Below are 21,791 nucleotides of genomic sequence, written 5' to 3'. Positions count from 1 at the left end.
AATCCTCTGGTAAAGCTGTCTTTACCAGTTATAGTTTGGGCGTAGGACGCACAGATGCACCACCAACACCACCAACAGCCTCATTGGCTCCCATATTAAAAACGCAGGGAGATTTGTAAAAGAAGGGAGATGCAACAGTTTTTTTAGATCGCTCTAACAAAGCTATTTTTTCATTTTTCTTAAAAAAAAACATACGTAGACGTTCAGGAAGAACTCGGAACGCTCAAAGTGAAGTCGGATCAATGATAGGTATTGTGGTTTTGCCAAAAATGCTTTCTGTTCAAGGCCAGAAATTCCAGTCCACCTCTGGCTGCTGTCACTCTTTCATTAACAGGTGTCAGTTAATTCTGTTGATTGCTTTGATCTGATTGCCTTTGATCTTTGATGTGATTACAGTTACAGATACACACACACACACGCGCGTAAGCATGCACACTCCTCACACATGCCACATGCTTCAAACACACACACACACACACACACACACACACGTAACTTTATGTGATTTTAATTACACACACACACACACACACACACACACACACACACACACACACACATATTTTGAGGTTAATGGGCATAGTTTGAAATTTGAAGAATCTCATCATAGTGTACACACACCGGCAGTAGCCCCCGTGGCCCTTTCAAAATTGGCCCCAGAGGAAATTTTCTAGTTTAGGTACTGTATTTGTGTACAATTTTGAGGTACTTGTGCTTTACTTAATTATTTCTACTACTCCACTACATTTTAGAGGCAAATATTGTTCGTTTTACTCCACCACATTTAGCTGACAACAAACTATCAATTTAAAATAATTCTGCATTCTTATAAAACACAATAAAACCACATTATAATATATGAAGTAGTTAAAATGAGCCCGACCTTGACAACAGTAAAGTGCTGCTCACGCAGAACAATGCATCAAAAATCATAATCAAATAATATATTTGGAATATATATTACAATCTGAGTCGACCTTCTGCATAATTTTTAATACTTTTAGAACATTTTGATGGTGATACTTTTGTAATGTTTTGAATGCAGGAATTTTACTTGTAGTGGAGTAATTTTACAGAGTAGTATTATTACTTTTACTTGAGTAATGGATTTGAATTAAGGACTTTTACTTAAAGTGTGCAAAAATTCCATATGAAATGTAGTGGAAGAGAAAGTAGAAAAAAATAGAATTACTCAAATAATGATGTTGATTTATTTATCTGTATATATTCTGTCCTTGTGTGCTGCAGCAACCACATTTTCCCTGTGGGTATCAGTTATTTGTGTCTTAGCTGTGCTCCTGCTTTGTTTTGATGTGCCTTTTTGTGTGTATGTTTTATTTGTTTCAGGTGTCTTTAAAATATAATTTCTTGTAAGAAGTCCTGGGTGTTTAAGGGTAACATGTCCCTTTACTGGCTGGTTGTGACTTTCTGTTTGTCCTGCAGATGGCAGAATCTGCCCATTTTCATCAATTTAAAGTTCAAACATCTAACATTACAGTTTTTCTCAGTCGTTTTGGTGCATTTCTCACATCACTATTAACATTTGCACAACAGTTAGTTCAACCTCCACAACATTTAGTTATTTGTGCACATCATAGTAGCAGTTTTTCATTCCTAACAACAAATGCAAAGCAATTTCAAAGCAAATGCTTTAAGCCATGCATCAATTGCTTACACCATACAACTCTCTGCTGATTTATAACTTTATTATTTGCTTATGTCATGTCAGTCAAAATGAACTATACTAGTTAATGCTGAATAGTCATTCCATATAAAACTATCAGTCCTCATTTCATTGTTTGAGTCAATACATACAAAAATGTTGAACTAGTTGTCAAAATCTGTCAAGCAAATTTTATACATTTTTTTAAATCTATTTTTTCCCTGAATATGTCTCCTAAATTGAACAATTTCTCTCAGGTGAACCTCAGCTTTCAATGATGAGAAGGTCTGTGTGAAGCATTATTGCAACCAATGATAAGCCACTTCTCTGCTATCACTCAGAGCTGAATCCCATAAGCCCATAAACACTTTACAGCATATGATCCAAGCAGGACATAGTGTGGACCATTTCTACAACACTGTGACACAGAAATGGAAGGTCAGCCTCGTGGAAAAGGGGTGAGGGTGCGGGGAGGAAGGGGATGACATGTGATGACATCACAGCAGAGTCCTTCAGAGGGTGGATTCACCACTCAAGGAGATACTTTCCTCACTGCATTGCAAGGGATGATATTGGCTGTGATTTAGATGAAACTATGTGGCCAGACAGAGAGAAACGTCTGGATGTGCATGAATGATTCACAGTACTATTTATGTTGTGTGTTCAGTTCCAACAGTTGTGCACAGCTCTACCCAAAGGGAGTTAATGTTTGTTGTAAATAAGGGCGTATTTTTTCTTTTGCACAATGCTGTGAACAAAATAGCATTGCAAAGAGCATATGCAGTAAATATATGAAACATACATATTCAGTTTGTTGTACTCAGTTACCTCACGAGATACAGTAATGTGTAACTTTACTGTAGTTTTCAAATGGCTGTGCAAATAGTATATAGTGCTGTCTTTTTTGCATTGGAAAACATTTACAGAGTAAACTGTCGTAATGAAAACATGACAGAGACATTTGACTATCTTGTTCATAAACATGGTGTCAGGACTTTTCATCTTGATGTCACTGACACATTGACAAGAATACTTGCTTTTGAGGAATGAGCTATCCATTTTGAGCAAGTGACACACTTCTGCAGGTTATCAACTAGGTTTTGCAGTTTGTACTAACTGCTTTGAGAAATGCATTAACTGTTGTGCAAATGTAAATAGTGATGTGAGAAATGTACCAAAGCGACTGAGAAAAACTGTAAATATGCTGATAGTTTACAGATAGAATCTAAAACTAGTTCCCACAATCCACACATTCTATTTTAAAATAATTAGTCTAGTACAGGAGCAGTTAAAGACCATGCTGTGATTAATTAAGCTGCCCCAACATCATGGCAATATATTGTTGTTTAGAGCAGTGCATTTTATAATTGTGCTGTTGGGTTTAGGTGCACTTGCACTTAAAAACCGATGTTGTTGAGATACAGGTGAATGAATTACTAGTTATTGTTCCTGTCTGCCTATACTGTCATTCTTATGACTGCTATTCACTTCTATAGTAGTCTTTAGTGATTCAAACTGTGAAAATAAACTATTCCCCATTTTTCTGGGAAACCCGTCCCCCAGGGACTCAACAGGAACCCCAGACCCCCGGTTGAGAACAACTTGTCTAATACAGCAAAGGTATCCATTATGCTGAGAATATTGCCAGAAAGCACAGCTGTCATGTTTCAGCAGAGAGTCTGATCAAGAGAAATAGTCAGTCGAGAAACACCTTTTGGCAAAAAAAGAAATTACATTCTAACATCACTGTGTACTACAGTGGAGAGATCATCTCCACACTGATTTTATCAAGACAGAATCTTAATGAGCTGCGAAGGCAGTTTTAAATGCAGGAGACGGGTCGATATGAAAAACGTAATCTCAACATTCTCACCTTTTGAAAAAATGTGTGCACAATATAATGAGGCTGCATATGGCTGCTGACACCTACATGACATGTTGTAATATAAATGTCATGCAGAAGGGCAGCAGCAGAGGAAAAGGGCAAAATATTTTCCTAATTGTGGCAATTTGGACTTGCAACCTTAACATTTGCAGTTCCACCTTTTAGATGGCAAGCTGTTTTATGAAAGATAAATAACAATCATTGAAATAAGATTCTCTCAATCTGCAATAATAGTCAGATCTGTTTAGGAATTGTGCATGGTTGTCCTTTAGTTGAAAGGATGACAGTCATTATGAGCAATGTGTACAATATCAAATAATAACCAGACAAAGACAGGATGTTAATAAGCTTCAGAAGTGAGAAACACAACAATGGTTCATTAAAAAAAGCCAAAAATTCTTCAAGCCCACACATTTATAAACCTGCTCCTAAAACCATTCAAATTTGAAGCAGGATGTTCCCATGCTGCAGAAACGAGGCACAAACAGGAGTGTTAAAGACCTCAGATTAATGCTGAGCACGACCAGAATAACAAATAAGAGTTTGCTGCTGCAAGCTGTCGGGAGTCCTGGTGAGCCTTTCATAGTCTGATGTTGCGTCCTGTGGAAAAACAATACCATGTTCTGTTTGAAGTCAAAATATTTGTGGGAAATAAATAATGCTTGTGTCCAATTAACAGTGAGAGGGGTATTCCTTCATCATATCTGCATTTAAACAAGTCTTTGGAGAGTCAAAAGCCCAATATTTGTCTTTTAAATGTAGTGGAGTCAAAAAAGTATTACTCGTGGAAAGTGCAGATACTCAAAACAAAAGCAAATGTACTTTGTTACCTTTGTTGATTTTAATATGAATGCACTTTATTTAATTTTCCGTGTTCTTACTGTGCATGACAAAGCTGTCTAATAATATACTGACAGGTGAGATTTTTTCAGATTTGCTTCCAGGTGTATGATTACGTCCACAGAGACCACAGTCTTTTATACCACAGTATATAGCTGTTGGCCAGTGGAGAAATACACAGAATGTATAATACATATTACATTTTGTTAGAGGGTTTGCTGCTCCATAGAGAGCTTCTGTGTTTTTCAAAAGTCAGATGCTCTCCATCATTTATGATTTAATGAATTAAATATACCATACGCAAGGTCAACGTTACAGTGATGGCTGCAAAGATAAATAGATAGACAGATAGGTAGATACACAATCATGTTTTTCATGTTTCTGTACATTTTCTTTTCTTTTCACATTTGCTTTGTAAATGTGAATGTGTTTTCCATGCTTAAAAGCTACTTTGATTTGATTTGAAAGATTGATGGGTAGAAGTTAAGAATATGCTGAATCCTGTGTGATCTTTAAAGAACTAATGTCCATCATTTGTGGTTCACTAACTGAAACATGCATTTCCAATTGCAAAATTTAGATCAGGCCAGGTCTAATTCAGAAGGAAAACAGAAGGAAAAACCTCAATGAACAAGATATCCCATTCAAATAGGAACCTTCATCACGTCCAGTTTCTGTCTCTATCTCAAACTCAGCCTGTTTCTCACCTGAAGTAGACTGTATGAAATTATACATTTATAAACTGATAATGTTGCAGTTGAAAACCTACTAACCACATTCACAATGCAACAACCAAGAAGATACAACAGGTGATGACTTACTTTACTGACAGATTAACTACAGAAAGAGTTTAATCACAATTGAAAAGAAAAACCTGAAATACCTTTTTTCATGAAAACAATAATGCTAAATTGACAGTAACTAGTTGAAGTTTGGTACATAACATTTTTTCAATTGTGCCTTCAAATGTTTATTTTCTGGTTGGTATGACCTCCTATAAACCTGATTTAAGTGTACTATTGTATTTGCTCAAAGGAATAAAGAAAACGATTTACAATCCAGACGTGAAGCTGTTGTTGAAGTTTCAAACATTTGAAATGTTGGTTCAAGTGATCTGGTTTTACCTGGACTATGTCAGGCATGTTTATATAACTACTGATTTTCTTTCACGGGTACAAATTGCTCCTAATTTGCAATAACCATACTTTGAGTGCCTGGTTTAACTGAACCCAACTTTTATTGTATAGAAGCTACATAACATTTCCATGGTGTTTTAGTGATGTGAGTTCTGCCGTGCTGGTTCGAGGTGACTCTGTAGTGGGATGGGGTTTCTTCCCTGAGCGAGTGTTTATTTGTTATGTCATTTTTTTCTTCAGGAGAGGAGCAACAGTGTCTGCAGGGAGACACAGAGGGTAACAGAGAGAGAGAGAAATGAAAACTGAGGGGAGATGTGAACAGGTTGTTTATTTAGACACTTGTCATCTCTTGTAATGGCTGCCGCTGTCATCACTCACTCTCCTCCAGGGCAGGGCTCAGAGTGTCCAGAGAGCTGATGAGACCCACTTCACTTCAGTCACTGAGAAAATCAGCTTCAGTTCAGAAAAACAGAGCAGAGGTCAGCTTCAGTTCAGAGAAGATGTTAACTCTTGTTCAAAAACATGGAGAGGGATTCACAAAGGAAATCACTTTTAGCTGAATTGAATGTATTTATACATTTAGTACAGCTCTTCAGTGCCCATAAATACAACAGTAAATCCGCTGAATGTCCTGGAAACCTGACAACAACCTGGTGTGTGGAAAGAAAAACACAACACTCAGACATCCCCTGGACCATAGCTATTTATTACATCTTCAGCAGTGGTGTGGCTCTCAGGAGATAGCAGCAATTTGAATCTCTGCCAGAGTATTTCCTCTGCTGACAACCTACATGATTACTGAGAAAGGTGAGCTCGCTCTCTGTCCCAGCTTTGTATAACTGAGACATCTCAGCCTTGGACACATTAAGCTGCGTCACAAAGCGGAGCCTCAGGTGTGTTTTTTTAGGACAGCCCAGAAACTGTCCTTGCATTTTAATAGAATTTCTTTTATCTTCTTTTTCTAATCTCCAGCATCGTTATAAAACTCAAAATTATGCTGTTAAAATATGTCACAGTTGTGTTTCTTTTGTTTCATTTAGCTCCAGTCACCAGACCTGACTCCTATAGACAGCTAACCTGATGCTACTGGGTCATTTGTTACACAGAATCATCAGAGAAGCCGTCATACTCTGAAAACTACGCCCACCGGAGGGGGAAATAATCAGCGCTACAATATGCAACCAAGGGCTGAAACACTTACTAAATGCCTGTTGCTAGCCAAAACATTGTTTTATTATCATGTCAAAGTATTATTAAAGCATTTTATGTCTCACAGAGAGGTTAAGTTAGCTGTTAATAACAAAAGTTAGCTCATAATACTGCATAACTTTATCTACATTCCACTATAACACAAGTTGCATTGACTTAACAGAAATATAGGTAAAACTGACATTAGGATATATGACTTTGGGACAAAATGCTTGTTGCACACCTAATGTTAGGCATGCTGAGGATCCCACTTTTGTCTTCTTAAAGACTTCTGGGTTGGTTTTTTTAGGAACCTGGTCTCACAGGAATCCGTGAAATAGCCACGGATTCGCTTAACTCAAAATCCGTGGAATAGCCACGGAATCACTCAAATTTCCGTGAAACTGACACGGATTTCTCATTTTTAGTGAAAAAATCAATATTTTGACTTAGTTTCTGCATAAAAATGGATTTTGATCACATTTCTAGCAAGAAATATATGTTTTATTTTCGAAATATTCACTCAGTGAATGTACATAGTCACTTTGTGTGTTGGAATAGCCACAGGATATGACTGTCATTAACTTGCATTGTAGCGAAATCCGTGTCAGTTTCACGGAAATTTGAGTGATTCTGTGGCTATTCCACGGATTTTGAGTTAAGAAAATTTCACGGATTTCTGTGAGACCATGTTGTTTTTTAGGCATCTTCACGCAATTCAGAGTCAATGGTTTTTCCTTCCTTGGGGGAAGAACTTAAATGAGGTCTAGGGAAAGTCAGTCATTATCCTTAACCGAATATCTGCACTCGGTTTGCAGGGGGGCTGGAGCCAATCCGGGCTGACATTTGGCGAGAGGCAGGGTACACCCTGGACAGATCGCCAGACATAGACACGGACAACCACCACTCTCATTTACACCTACAGACAATTTAGGGTCACTAATTAAACCTAAGCTGCATGTTTTTGGACTATTGGAGCAAGCCAGAGTACCTGGGGAGAACATCCACCCAGTGATCCCTCTTGCTGTGAGGCAAGAGTGCTAACCACTACACCACCGTGTAGCCCTCTATGGGAAAGTGTTTTTAAAAAAGACCCAGCAGGTGATTGGATGAACCATCTGCCCTTCACCGTCAGGCACTGCCTGTGCTGAAACCACTCAGGAGAAGAGCAAAAGCCTTCAGGGAGCCTTCTCTGATGCCTTTAAGTGAAAAAGTACTCGACGTTAACCTCTTCAGGATCCAGTCACTGCTCTTTGTTGTGACACACACAGAACCCACACCTGTACCGGAGCTCCTCACAGGACGCTGACTGGTCGGAACCTCAAGTTGTTCAATTCAACGCATTCCTTGAGCCTGGAACCTGGATCCAGTGATTCTCATGTGATCTTGTGATATAGCAAGAATCCAGAAAACAGGCAGCCAAATTGTCACAAGTCATCATCCTCACCAAGGTTGTATTGAGCTTGACACTTACCAACACGGGGGACTTCAATGCAGCTCCTGCAGCTGATTGGTGTCTGTCTCCTCACAGCTTCACTCTCACTTTATCTAATGACAGCCACATAGACTCCTCTCTGGAGACAAGTGTTTTCTGGCTATTTGTTGGCTGCTGGATCACGCTGAGGGGAAATGAGCTTCACAACGTGACAGCTCCCTGATAGCAACATGTAATAGTTTATTGCTACAGATCTCTTTTGTCCAGCAGTGGCAACGTTAACCATCAATCATTCTTCTCCTATTCACTCGGTTGTTAACTGTCATTTTTATCTTGTATTGTATCAGATTCAAGTTAATAACTTAAGTGCAAGCAACATAAACAGCACTAACACTATCATATTAAAGATTGCACACTGTAGCCGAACTGAACAGAATCAGCATGACTTAAACATTTAGCAGCACGAGCTGGGGGCGAGGTTTAAATAATCTGATGATGTTCTGTGGTCAGCTATTGCAGATTTCTGCTTAATATTCCATCACTGTTCCTTTCACTCTACAACATTTCGATTTGAAATAAGATTACGTCTGGAACCCCTCAAACTACATTTAGGTAGATAATTAGTTCAGACCGACCTCGAATCAGAAACAATCGAACAATCGAATCTCACCCCAAATCTGCCTAATTACCTCCTAGTGTGGGGCCGGCATTATTACATAAGAATTAAATTCTGAGGAGAGAACGAAAGGCTTTTTTCCTCCAAAAACTTTTCTGTGTGGTCTGCCTCACCAAGTCCAGAATCTATAATGGCTCATTAAATTCTCAGCACAATCTGCAAAGCTTAGTCTGATCACAGTTCTGAAGTTTGGTGTGGGCTGAACCCTGTTGGAGGTCATACATTTCCAGACATAACTGTTTGAGTTATTGCCCAAATTCACGCTGACAAGAACAGAGGATGAGATGGTTTTATTTTTCTGTGGAAATATTTCAGATGTTGGAGAGATAGATCAATGCTTTGACTTTCCACCAGTTGCTTCCCCCCCCTGTGTTTTCTCCGACTGACTGCTAAACATTTCGACTGCTCTTATGTGTGGGATTGACAAAACAAAAAATCTTCTTTTGAAAGATTGCACAATGCATGCTTCTTATTCTTTCTGCAGTTACATTTCTGAGGCTTTTACTTTGGCTAGACCTTTGATTTCTCTCTGCAGGGCATGTTGGTTAGTTTTATATTGTAAAACCTCTTTAAAAGATCTTTAAAACAGCCATGGCTCCGAGGAATTATATTCTAAAAAGCCATAACTGCAGAACCTTTGAGCAGTCACCTGCTGTCAGTCTCTGTGTGAAAGAGACTGAATTGCGAGGACATAAGTCAAACCCTGATATCAGCAAACATTCAGACACTGAAGGCACTGTGTGTAGAATTTGCATGTGATTTTCAGCCTCTTTCAAACATCATCTTGCACGATTTTGCTTGAATAAAAAGGTCGAATGGAAAACAAAATAAAATATACAGCATGTACTAACTGGGAATACAATAGACCAAAGTCTTTTTTCTAAAAGTAGAGAAACAACTAAGTTAAATTATAAAAACAGGCTGACAGGCAACCAGATAGACATGCCCGCTTACTCAGCAGCCAGCCAGTGAACCTCAGGACAGCTTGATATGAGGGTGGCTCGTTTTTCTCTTTTTCAATCAAATTTATGTAAGAAAGACTAAGATGAATGAACCTGCTGTCTGAGGGAGAAGCAGGGAGAGAGGGTTCAGTATTAAAGAGTCATGTGGTAGAAGAGATGCAGACAGTGACACATTAGGGTGTTAAGGTAGAAAGGGTTTCATATTGATTCAACCCCAAACACCAAAATAAGCACTAACCACTAAGTGTGTAAAATACAACCTTTATGTGTATACTGGGAATCCACATTTGATTGTATCATCTCGTAGGGATTCTCTGGTGAATCATTAGTTTAATAGTGACCTCGCAAAAGCCGAACAACCAACTTGTTTTTTTAAATAGCATAATGAGCTTGTTGACACATATCAGACCAGGTTTTTATCTCTCCATTCCACTGAAACTACACTGGTTGGGGTGACAAAAGATCTTTCAGTTATCGATGACTCTGACCCCTCCTCTGCCCTCCTACTGCTCCATCAATACTGTTGATCACAGCTTGTTATCACACTGTCCCCGCAACCAAGGCTTCAGCATGGTTACAAAAACAAGTACCCTGTTTGCCTTGGTTGCAGGGACAGTACCATTATGCTTTACCTGAAAGAGGCGTACAGTATGTTCAGGTTTTCTGAAGGATCGACCTCTTGTTGATATGATACTTTTATACAATTGGTTTCCTAGTTACATCACAAATGTAAGCACTGAATGGATTATGTTCAGGGATGAAATTCTTTATGAGTGAACAAAGCGCTATACTCTACACTTTCACACCACGTTTTTATCTCCTGTATCTGTAGGTTTGTGGAGCAGCACTTTAGTTAAGGTTACGCCTGCAGAAATAGTTCAACATATCATTGCAAGCACATGCAAGCATTTTTAAACTAAATTTATTATGGCAGCCTTACACCAAGGCACAGCATCACTTTGTTGTGTAGAAGCTGCCAGTCACAACATTGATGCTACATTGCATGTGTGTGTGTGTGTGTGTGTGTGTGTGTGTGTGTGTTGTCTGTATTGGATGTCTTTGTGTAAATGAGTAGGTGGGCCTCACAGTGTGTTATTCCTTATTATCATTAAAATAACAATCACTGGTCGGTTCTCATGATGTAATTTAACACTACAGGGATTCCACCTACACCCAGCCCATAAAAGTTTCACAAATTCAGTCTCAAACCCCCCTGGTGTCTGTCTTCACTGAGGAAAATCATGAAGTGAGTATATTTTACATTTCTGCAGCAGCAGCAGTAACAGTATAACAGCAGTGTGTGTGGCAATAACACAAGAAGAATTAGATAGTTAGCATGAGCTGTGAAATCCAGCGCAGTTAATCAGGCTGTGTCATAGTATTCAATCTAAACAGGTTCTGACTATGCAATGCATTCATATTGTAAAAAATAACTTTAGTTAAAAAGTAGCTGTTTGTGTGCTGTTGATATTCACTGTGTTCCACAGTCCACTTTAAGTCTGTTCAGGTCTTGACACCACCACAAGAGGAAATCAGCAGGAAGGCAGTTAAAAAAAACAACAACAAAATAAACTAACAAAACAATTTAAATGTGAGCTAATAGAGGGCATTACATACAGAATGCAACAGAATCATTGAAGCTACTAACAGCTGAAGAAAAGCTATATTAATTGCAAATGGCGACAAAACAGCTCCAGAAAAAATAATAGCTAAAAAAATGTGTTTGTTTGGTTTAATTGCCATCCTTTGGTGCACATATTGCATTATTTCCTGTTAACATACAGCAGTAAAGTGCTGATTTCTTAAAACCAGTAAACCATGAAATATAGTCCACATGGTCAGTGTTCATTATAGTATAGAAACAGCTGAGATAAAGAGCACCACTAACAGAAACTCATTCATCAAAAGGATCACATAGCACCCCCCATTGTTATCCAATAGAATATATTTAGATCCTGTCCTCTAACAGTAGACCATCTGCAGAGTGTTAGTGTATGTGGAGCATTAACAGTAATGCAGTACAGTTACACAGGTTCATGTGCTCTTCTGTAAAGCAACAAAGGTTCTGAAGTATAAATGTTCTGGCTTTAACAGCTTGGTAACGACCAGCAGCTGCGTCTCTGTCTCTGCCAGCGTCCAACACTCTGCGGCTCGGCCAGCACTTCCCATCCCGTCATTACAGGCAGATTGGGTCTCTGTTGACCTTTTACTGTAATTATGTTCTGTCAGAGCGGCCTGTCTGCTGCTCTCAGTCTAACTCATATTTGGCTCAACAAAAAGAACTGACTGACCGTTGAATTAAGTCTGCAGTGATGGGCGTTTTAATCAAGACAGTGAGCACAATGATAGATGGCAGGGAGCGAAGACTGTCATATAACTAACTTTGCAAAGAGAGTCATCCATCCATCTATCTATGTGTTTCTCTCTCTTGCTTATGGTTTTGATATTTAAAGAGCACCTTTCTTTTGGCCTTCCAGATTTCCAGAGCAGTGGAAACTTCCAGCTGAGCAGCGACCTATATTACTCTGTTTGGAAGGAGCTGTTTTTTAAGGATAGCACTGATGTTGCTGTGTGATCAATGAGGGTTTTCAGGGTCTATCACCCCGATGCCTCATATAGAGGAAAGGCTGAGGAGGAAAGCAACAGGGCAGAAAATCACCACTATATGATCCATTTCTTTGCCATTTCTCTGACGATTTCCCAAATAAAATGATAATTCTCATGTTATAGCAAATCAGGTGATACATTTTTAAAGTGGGAAGAGGAAAAGTAGCAGAAAAAGCCCAAATTTTATAGATCAGCTCCCATGTTTTAGTCATATTGTGGGAGGGAACAGCTGACTTACACCAGTCTTTGGATTTTTAGTCAATTTAGAGCATGTCGACATTTCAAAAGAAGAGAACTCTGTGTGATCGATAAAATGTCACATTAATATTCTATGACGAATGATCTGAGCCGTATGAGCTTGGATCCTTTGCTGTTAAAAACGACTAGTCCTGTACATTACATCTTCTCGATCCATTAATGGCTACAGGTAATTACTGTACTAGTGTTTAACATTTCACAGCTGTGAAATTATGGAGACATTACCACAGTGCAGACTGCAATCACATTAGACTAAACATTGTCAGCATCCTCAGTCTACTTGGTGAATAAAATTATAAGATAGTGAAATGGATTTGTATAGGGATTTTACATTTTTACCGACCACTTAAAGCATTCTACAACAAACTATTCACTCATTCACACTGGGGCTACCATGGAAGCTGCCACCTGCTCATCAGGACCAATTTACATTCACATGCACACACACACTGACGGCACAGCCACCAGGAGCGATTTGGGGTTCAGTATCTTGCCCAAGGACACTTTGACATGTAGACTGCGGGGGCCAGGAATCAAATGACCGAGATGATTAGTGGACGACCGCTCAGCCTCCTGATGCTGTCATTTGAATATTTTTTCAGTGGCAATATGATACAGAGCTTCTCCACAACATTAATTTAGGGAATAAAATAAGATAAACACTTCATTCATCTGGAGGGAAATTACTGTACAGCAGCATTCAAAGTGGCAAGAGCACAAATAGATAATACACAATGCGAAAACACATTATAATGCTTCTTAATTTCACAGAATGTGCTCAAAACATCAGTATTAAATAGACCTTTGCCAAAATTACAGTTACAGGCTGTTCTCATTCACTGTTTGTACTTGGAATAAAGTCCATAAATGGGAGGTGATGGCAGATGGAAAAAAACACAAGACTTTTACCCAGAAGGCCGCTATTGATGTCCTGTGCGAAATCAATCAAGTCAACTTTGTTTAAGTTACATGTTAACTTGTGTTCTTACTTTCTTAACCAACTCCAATTGTTTACAACATCAAATACAACAGTCATATTTTATAAGTTATCATATGAATTGACATTCAGCAAAGTTGCCAAAATGATTACTTTCCATAACTTCATATTACAAAACAAATGGTAAAAAGGTTAGACAGACAGTCCTACTCACCATACACGAGATACAGTACCAGTCAAAAGTTTGGACAAACCTTCCAATCCAATGGTTTTTCTTTATTTTTATTATGTTTTCTACATTGTAGATGAATATATTTAAAAAAAAATGTATTATCATTATCATTATTATGTAGTAAACAAAACAGTGTTAAACCAACCTGACAAATATGTTTTATGTTATAGATTCTTTAAAGTTGCCTTTAACCTTTTGCTTCGATCGTCTCAAACACATTAAGAAGACAAAAAAAAAAAATCCACAAATTAACTCTTGATTGCCGGAAGTGTGCAAAGCTGTCATCAAAGCAAAAGGTGGCTACTTCAAAGAATCTTAAATATAAAACATATTCTGGTTTGTTTAACACTTTGATTTTTACTACATAATTCCATACGTGTTCTTTCATAGTTATCTTCAATGTTGAAAATAATAATAATAAAACACAACAACCATTGAATGAGAAGGTGAGTCCAAACTTTTGACCGATAGCTTTTGTGATTCCTATACTAGTACAAGTTGATGTTGCACAGACACTCGTGCTTTTACTTGATTCGAGTGCATTCCTCCACTTTTCCTCTAAATTCTTCAACTCTCAAAAAAAGATATTTAAATTAAACGACTGGACAAAATCTCAAATGAGCCCAAGGACTGTATCAGTTGATGTTATTGACTGGTCTGACCCACTGGATGTAGACTGTTGCTAGACTGGTCTTGTCTCTTTATAAGCTATCTTCCTCCCTTTCTGTAATCTCCACTATCTTTTTTGTAATATATCATCAATGTATTTGGGGCTTAGTTGAGCCCAAGATAATTGTGATTAGTTTAAAGAAATGAAAACAAACCAGAGCTTGTTTCCTCCCGTAGCAGAGTGATAATGGGGATCATAGCAAAGCATTGATACTTACTTCATGCTGTTAAATTAACATGAATTAACAATTTAAAGGTTTTATAGCGATTAGCTTTATCCGTCCATTTCCCCCTCAAACTTTACTCTGTCCTTTGTGTACATGAACTTTCTATCTATGCTATAAAATTACATCTTTATTTGTGTATTTGACCAACAGCACACAGCGCTCCCCTTCACACTACAGGCATTAACTCTTAACCATCTTTTGTTTTCAGTTGGCACTTCCTGCTAAAGTGATGAGATTCAATACATTGTTTGGTCTCAGAGGGAGATCTCTATTAAGATTGGCCTGAGTGACTGCAGGCTTTAAGAGCTGAGCAGCCTCTCTCCAACCAATAATGGGAAGCAATTCAAACCAGGCTGAAACAAGACCGGGAGGAAGATGAGGATAGCACCAGCTGAAAAAACCCCTGGGAAGCTGTTCTGCTCCACAGAGCACCGTTCTGTATTTATGGGCTCTTTTGTCCTATTTATGGACTCTTTAGAACAAAGGGCTGAACATTTTGTTTTATTTATCTCACCTGTGTTTGCAGGAAAGGTTTGCTGTGCATGCATCCCTCTCTTCAGCTCGGTCTCACTTTACTTTCAGACAGCTCAGCAGTCGGGAATCCCTCAGTGCAGAGAAGAGAATGACAATATTAAAGTGATAATTTTGCAGTTTTTTGTCAAAGAAAATCTTTTGCACACAGGACGGGAAGAGTTGTATGTGAAAAGCTGTTTGGACTAAACAGAGAAGGAAGGGTTTGAATATGAGCAGCGATCATCATCAGATGTTTATGATATTTTTGTACAAAAATCTGTGTTTTAGTTTAGTACATCTGTGCAGTGCCGGTGCCAGTTTATAAACTCTGACAAGACTAGACATAATTGTTCCATTGGTAAAAAAAACTTTGGTTGGTTAAATTTGTCAATCATCATCATCATCGTCATCATCATCATCATCATCATCATCATCATCATCATCATCATCATCATCAGTAGTTGCAGAAACTCCTGCTCCTGCTAAATATAATCTTGGAACTTTTCCAAAAGGATAAACAACCAGTTTCCAAGAATGCATTTGCAAAGAAAGCAATTTTGCATAATTTCCACTTCAGGGTTCAACTCAACTCGACTCTACTTGACTTATTTTTGTTACCCAGCACTTTTCTTCATTTCATGCATTTTCCAGTGCAGGTAAGCACCCATCGATGTAGTTGAATTATTTAATCTGCAAGCAACCAGAGGAATGTCTCCATATTGCCAATTGACCACAACATGTTTTTCTGGCTGTCTTTTTTCTTAAAAATTGGGTTGAGTGATTCAAAAATTGTGGTTGTTATTGATTGATTGACTTTATAAAAATTTTAAGTTTTTGCACGATATATGGTGTCAAGCTTGTGAAAATTCTCTCTGACCAATCAGTCGCAGTGTGTTAGCTCCACCTTCTAACAGCCCAGCTCGCTTTGAAATTCAACCAAAGTGGAACCCAAGAAAGTACTAGGTACCAACAACAAAAAGCACCAAATTGTTGTGGTAGTTGGTACATCTGTGCATGCATGTTAATGCATGTAGATCCCTGTGTGTGTCCACTCGCTGTCGCTCTACACTAAAGTCGTATCAGTGATCACACCTTCCTGTCCCACACCAGAAGATAACAGCCACCTGTGGGTTCCCCCTCTGGTTTCACCATTAGCTCTGTCCCCACTGTTGCCATTTGGAGGACAATTCGTGGTTGCCATGTTGTTAGCCGTTTGCAGGACATCGATATGCTCTGATTTCCTTTAACAGCCATTTTAATCAAACAGTGAAGAGCTCTTGAGGAACAGCATTAAATGACCAAATCGGCTTCAACAGCCTTGTAGTTTATTTACTACACCACAAATTTTAATCCTATTATTATTAGACTCTGAGTATTTACTCATAATTCAGCCAGAGTGAGAAAAATAATGAGAAAATATGCAAGTGAGCTAAGCTCTTAACTTTCTCAGTCCCCCTTACCCTGCTGTCATAGCCCTGACCTTTGCAGTCTGCAGAATAAATCCCAGAGCCTGGGAGTGTATTTTTGCCCATCTCAGCTCTCATCTAATGTATTCCAAAATACTTAAAATTCCATCTAGTTAATTTTCTTCTCTGTGGACATTTCTCACTGTAATGACATTTGCTCCTTATGGGAGGTGTCACAGGGGTCACATCACAGATTGTGAAGGAATAAATGGTCATGTCTGTCTCTATGTGTAGCATGTGGTGAGTGGAATATGTCCGTGATCTCATTTGAACCACCTGTGAAGGGGCAGTGAGCCTGCATTTTCATTGATGCTGTTGGCAGTCGGGCTTTCTGACACTGGGCTGCATCCAGAGAGTAAATCTAATAAAGCCATAGAAATGACAATATTGGGATTGTCGTTTCTGTTTGAGATGCTTTATTTGCAGGACAAATAAAGCAGCACATCCAACTGTTTCTCTAATGATTCGTTGTTTCGTAGGGCTTTAAGAGCTGCCTTACTATCCCAGATACTTTCAAAGCTTTTCTGTGCTAGCTCTAGTATTCTGGAAATGTTTCAAAGCTTTTGCACCATTTTTATCTTTGAAACTTTCATTCCCTCCCTGAAGGTAAAAACGCTGAAGACTGGTTTTCAAACTTAAAAGCAAAAACACCCGGAGGATCAACACAAAACATCCTTACTCTCACTTTATGTCAGCCAGTTCTTGCTTTGTCTCTTCCTTGTTTTTTTCCCCCTCTTTTCATATTTGTAATACAACAAACTGCACAATGCCCTACTGTCTTTTTATCCTCTTCATCTTCTACTAAAAGTATTCTCAGCTGAGTTTTCTTCCCACCAGCATCTGTCAGATTAACAGGATGTGACCCGCGGTGAGGACATGTGTGAGACAAGTTTGAGTATCACAGGTTGCCTTCTCCTTGGCACAGATATCATGCTTTGTGGTTGGAGAGTCAGGGAAAGGGCTCAGCTCTGGCACTTCTAGCCTCATTTGGACATTTTCAGCTTAACATGAAAGCAGATCTGCATCTGATCTGATCTGCATTATAATTTATTTGCAGACATGAGGGTGATATTGATCATTTTATCTAACATTTGGCAAGGTTGCAAATAACCATATTTCCTAAAATTTTGCACTTCTCCCGTCATTTTATTTTGCATCTTCAGGTTTAAAGTTTTGATGTGTGATGCTCAAGATGATGTCATAGTTTTTTAGCCGTTTCTTGGTGTGCATGGATTAAAGTCTCTCTGCATCCTTTAAAGGATCATCATGTAGACCATGTTCCAAGTGAGATATTTCAAGCTACTTTTTCTCTATTGTTCAGATGAGAGTGTCACTCAGACCATCTTGCAGGACCAGGTAAAGCTGAGCTGAGCGTGCAATAAAAATCTCTGAATCGCTGAATCCTTTCATGGGCTCATATGAATTCTCTCTGCACCCAGAGCAAAGGTGCCAATTTTCTGTGACATTTTGGCTTGATGAGTGACGGGGGAATGGCATGTTCCTGAGTTAATGAGATTTATCCAGAAAGGCCAATCTGCTGATCGGATGGCATTTCTTCAACGTTTAAAATTGATCATTTAGTGGCCAGAACAGCAGACTTCCCCCCACAGGCTAAACAAGAGGACAAGACTCCAACTTCACACCATTAAATCTATTCCCGGAAGCCTTTCAGGAACGGCGGTTATTCATTTCATCGCCACAGTAAAGAGATGGCACTTCTGGGAGCTGCAAACATAAGAGCTGACATTATGACAAGACTTTAAAAGAAGCACAGGCACGTATGCATCCCATTACCTCGAGTGAGCGCGACAAATGACACATACAACAGATAAAAGCTGGAAAACTAATTCAAGGGGGGATCAAACATGGATGTCTTTTGAAGATGAAAACCAGAAGAAGTCTTACTTTCTAACTTTATTTTTTGTCTTTATATGCTGGCAGTTTGAAAGAAATTTAATGTTGATGTGTTGAAACAGGCCAGTGAGCACAGATTTGATTGATTTGCCGGTCCAGTGCTATCTTGGGTAAAAACAAGTCTAAATCTGGTTTAAACCACCTCTTTATTCAAATGTACTCACTGAAATCATGTTTAAAAAACTGTGATAAGAAAGGCAGGTGCACTGCAAAAAAAGAAAAGTTGGGTGAACTCAAAATTTCAAGGCAACAAACTTCGATAAAATTTTAAGTTGGACAATTAAACTAAATATTTTAAGTTTTGTTTTTGAGTTTGCTCAACTCTGAATTCAGATTTTTATCAACTCAACTGTAAATTGTACTAACTTATAATTTTACATTGTAATAACTTTTAATCCTTACTTCTGCTAACTTCTGCAATGTGCTGAATTGGCACGATTGTAACGCTGCTATGAAATGTCAGCTAATGTTGCGACCACAATTTTGAGTTAGCATTGATACGCTAATGGCTACTCTTGTAGCTGTAACAAGCAGCACCGCTAGCATCAGTTAGCCGCTAGCATCAGTTAGCCCCTAGCTTTCGGTAATGACAGAATTTCACAACAAAGAAATAAGAGTTAGCAGAACTATTGTCCTTTGTTTTGAACCCCAACTTAAAGATATAAGTAACAACAACTCACAAACTTGTTTTTGAGCAGACAACTGGCTTATTTTGTTATGCTAACTTACATTATTGCCCTAAATGTCAATAATTATATTTCCAAGTTTTACCAACTTAAATCACTGTTTTACCCCAAAAAATACAAGTTGGCTTTTTTGCAGTGTGTCTAAAATGTTTCACTCAGCTGTATAGATGTTTTCTATAATCATAACCAAATGTGTGTGTGTGTGTGTGTGTGTGTGTGTGTGTGTGTTTGTTTATGTGTGTGTATGCGTGTGTGTTACCCCCTGATGGCACACAGTAATCCTTTCACTCTATAACCAACAGGCTTGAGGGTTCACTGGTCTCCGCCAAGGACAAATGCTAATCAGATATTAGAGCAGATTAGCTGACAAGCATCAGAAAAATCTGTTTTCACATATTTTTTGTTTTCAGAAAATAACACTGTGAGAAAAGTCAGCAAGTGAAGTTAGTGTAGTCAGTTTCACTTTTTTCATTTTTTCTATAAATACCATGGACTGGCATGTGCATGTATAAATTATATGTGAAAAAAGACTAAATGTTAAGGTAGAATCAGTTTATTGATGCCCAAGTACTATATTAATCAGATATACAGTCAGTGGTGGAATGTAACTAAGTACATTTTCTCAAGTACTGTACTTAAGTACAATTTTGAGGTACTTTTACTTTACTTGAATATTTTCATTTTATGTAACTTTATACTTCTACTCCACTAGATTTTGCTGCCATCTTTAGTTACTTTAAAGGGTCAAGATTTAACATAAAAACAAGATAAATTGAACCTTATAAAGTATATTAAGTAGTTAGAATGAGCTCTATCTTTACAAAATTAAAATGCTGCTTACATACATGCATCAATACAAATAATCTAAATATATATATAGAATATATTCTGCATAACGAGCACTTTTACTTTTGATACTTTAAGTACATTTTAAGGGTGATACTTTTGTACTTTTACTGAAGTAAGTTTTGAATTCAGGACTTTTACTTGTAGTGGAGTAACCCATCCACCACTGTATACAATATTAAAAACATGCAATTTAACCATAGACTGTATAAATGATTGGACGTCACCCATTGGTTTGTGGACTGCCTGTTTGAAGCATTGAGTTCATCGTTCACTTGTTGCCATCTTGCGTCGCCATCTTTTTTCTGGAAACGGGGAGCAGACCATATTTGGACTGTGGAGGAGCGAGAGGGATCTGACGATACTGACTAAAAGCCTCTCTACACCGGCAACCCGACTGAGTGAAGTCGCTGCTAATTCATGTTACATTTCTGAAGTAATAAATCAAGTGAGAAGTTTTCTCATTTTGTATTGAAATAAATGGACTGAAAAGCTTTTGCAGCTGCCGTCAGCGCCCCCTGTTGGAATTTTTGGTAGAATGCAGCTTAAGACACTTGCTGGTTTGCCTCACTGCTCAGACCTGGAGGTTGCCGCCTGAATTTAACACACTAAATCCAATCATAAGTAATGACAATATCAATTTTTGCTCAAACATTAATATCAGACAAACTAGAAGTTAAAGTTTAATGCGCCTTCTGTAATTCTGAAAAGTTGTCGCCCCTTTTATCTATAATTTATCTAACAAATCTATTGCAAATACATTTATTGCATGAGATTCAAAAGCAACAACAAAAAACCATCTACAGCGCCTCCTCATGATGAATATCTTTCTATTGTTGTTTTGCTTCCCAAGAAATTGGGGGTGTGATTTACTGGAGAGTGTTAAACCTACAACGTATGGGACTGAATTAATATCACAAATCTCCACAGCACCTGCCATCTGTTACTGTGTGTGTGTGTCTGTGTGTGTGTTGAGGTTGAGGACGTGTTGTGATTTTACACCCTCACAGACACTTGTTTACATGTCAGCGCTAAGTTTCTGCCTCCTCCAGTGATTATTTCGACAAGTTCCCCACCTCCAGTCATCACTCTCAACAAGTTCCCCAGGAGAAAGCAGACGTGTTTTCTCCATAATCATCTGCACTATCACCTCTCTCTCTCTTTCCCTCTGTCGCTCTCCACTTACTGTAAATGTGTTTGTGCAAGTGTGTGTTTGTGTGTGGGTGTGTGTGTGTGTGTGTGTGTGTGTGTACTCATTATTTCTGTATGTGTATGTTCTTTGTTTATGAAAACTGAGACTCATAACAAGGACATAAGGGTGAAGAAGTTGACTCTCATTTAGGGGTAAGTTAAGTTTGCTTGCACTGAGTTTATTGCTGAGTTGTTCTTGAAACTTCTTGACAATAACAAATATGTTCATATGCTTTTAACATAATCCATGTGTCACCCAATGTAATTGAGGAAACAATTTAGGAACATATAAACAATATTTGTTGCAGACATGGTTGGAAAGTTTCAATAAAGCTTGCTTCCACACATTTCTGTGAGATTTCTGGAACAGAACTATTGATCATCAGGGTGTTTTCAGTCTTTTTGCCTTGTAGAAAGTAAAAAACACAACAAATATGAAAATACTGAATATTGCCTGCAG

Source organism: Centropristis striata, chromosome 20, assembly GCF_030273125.1.
Source record: "Centropristis striata isolate RG_2023a ecotype Rhode Island chromosome 20, C.striata_1.0, whole genome shotgun sequence".
Lineage (NCBI taxonomy): Eukaryota > Metazoa > Chordata > Actinopteri > Perciformes > Serranidae > Centropristis > Centropristis striata.
Note: the sequence above shows the minus strand (reverse complement) of the source record.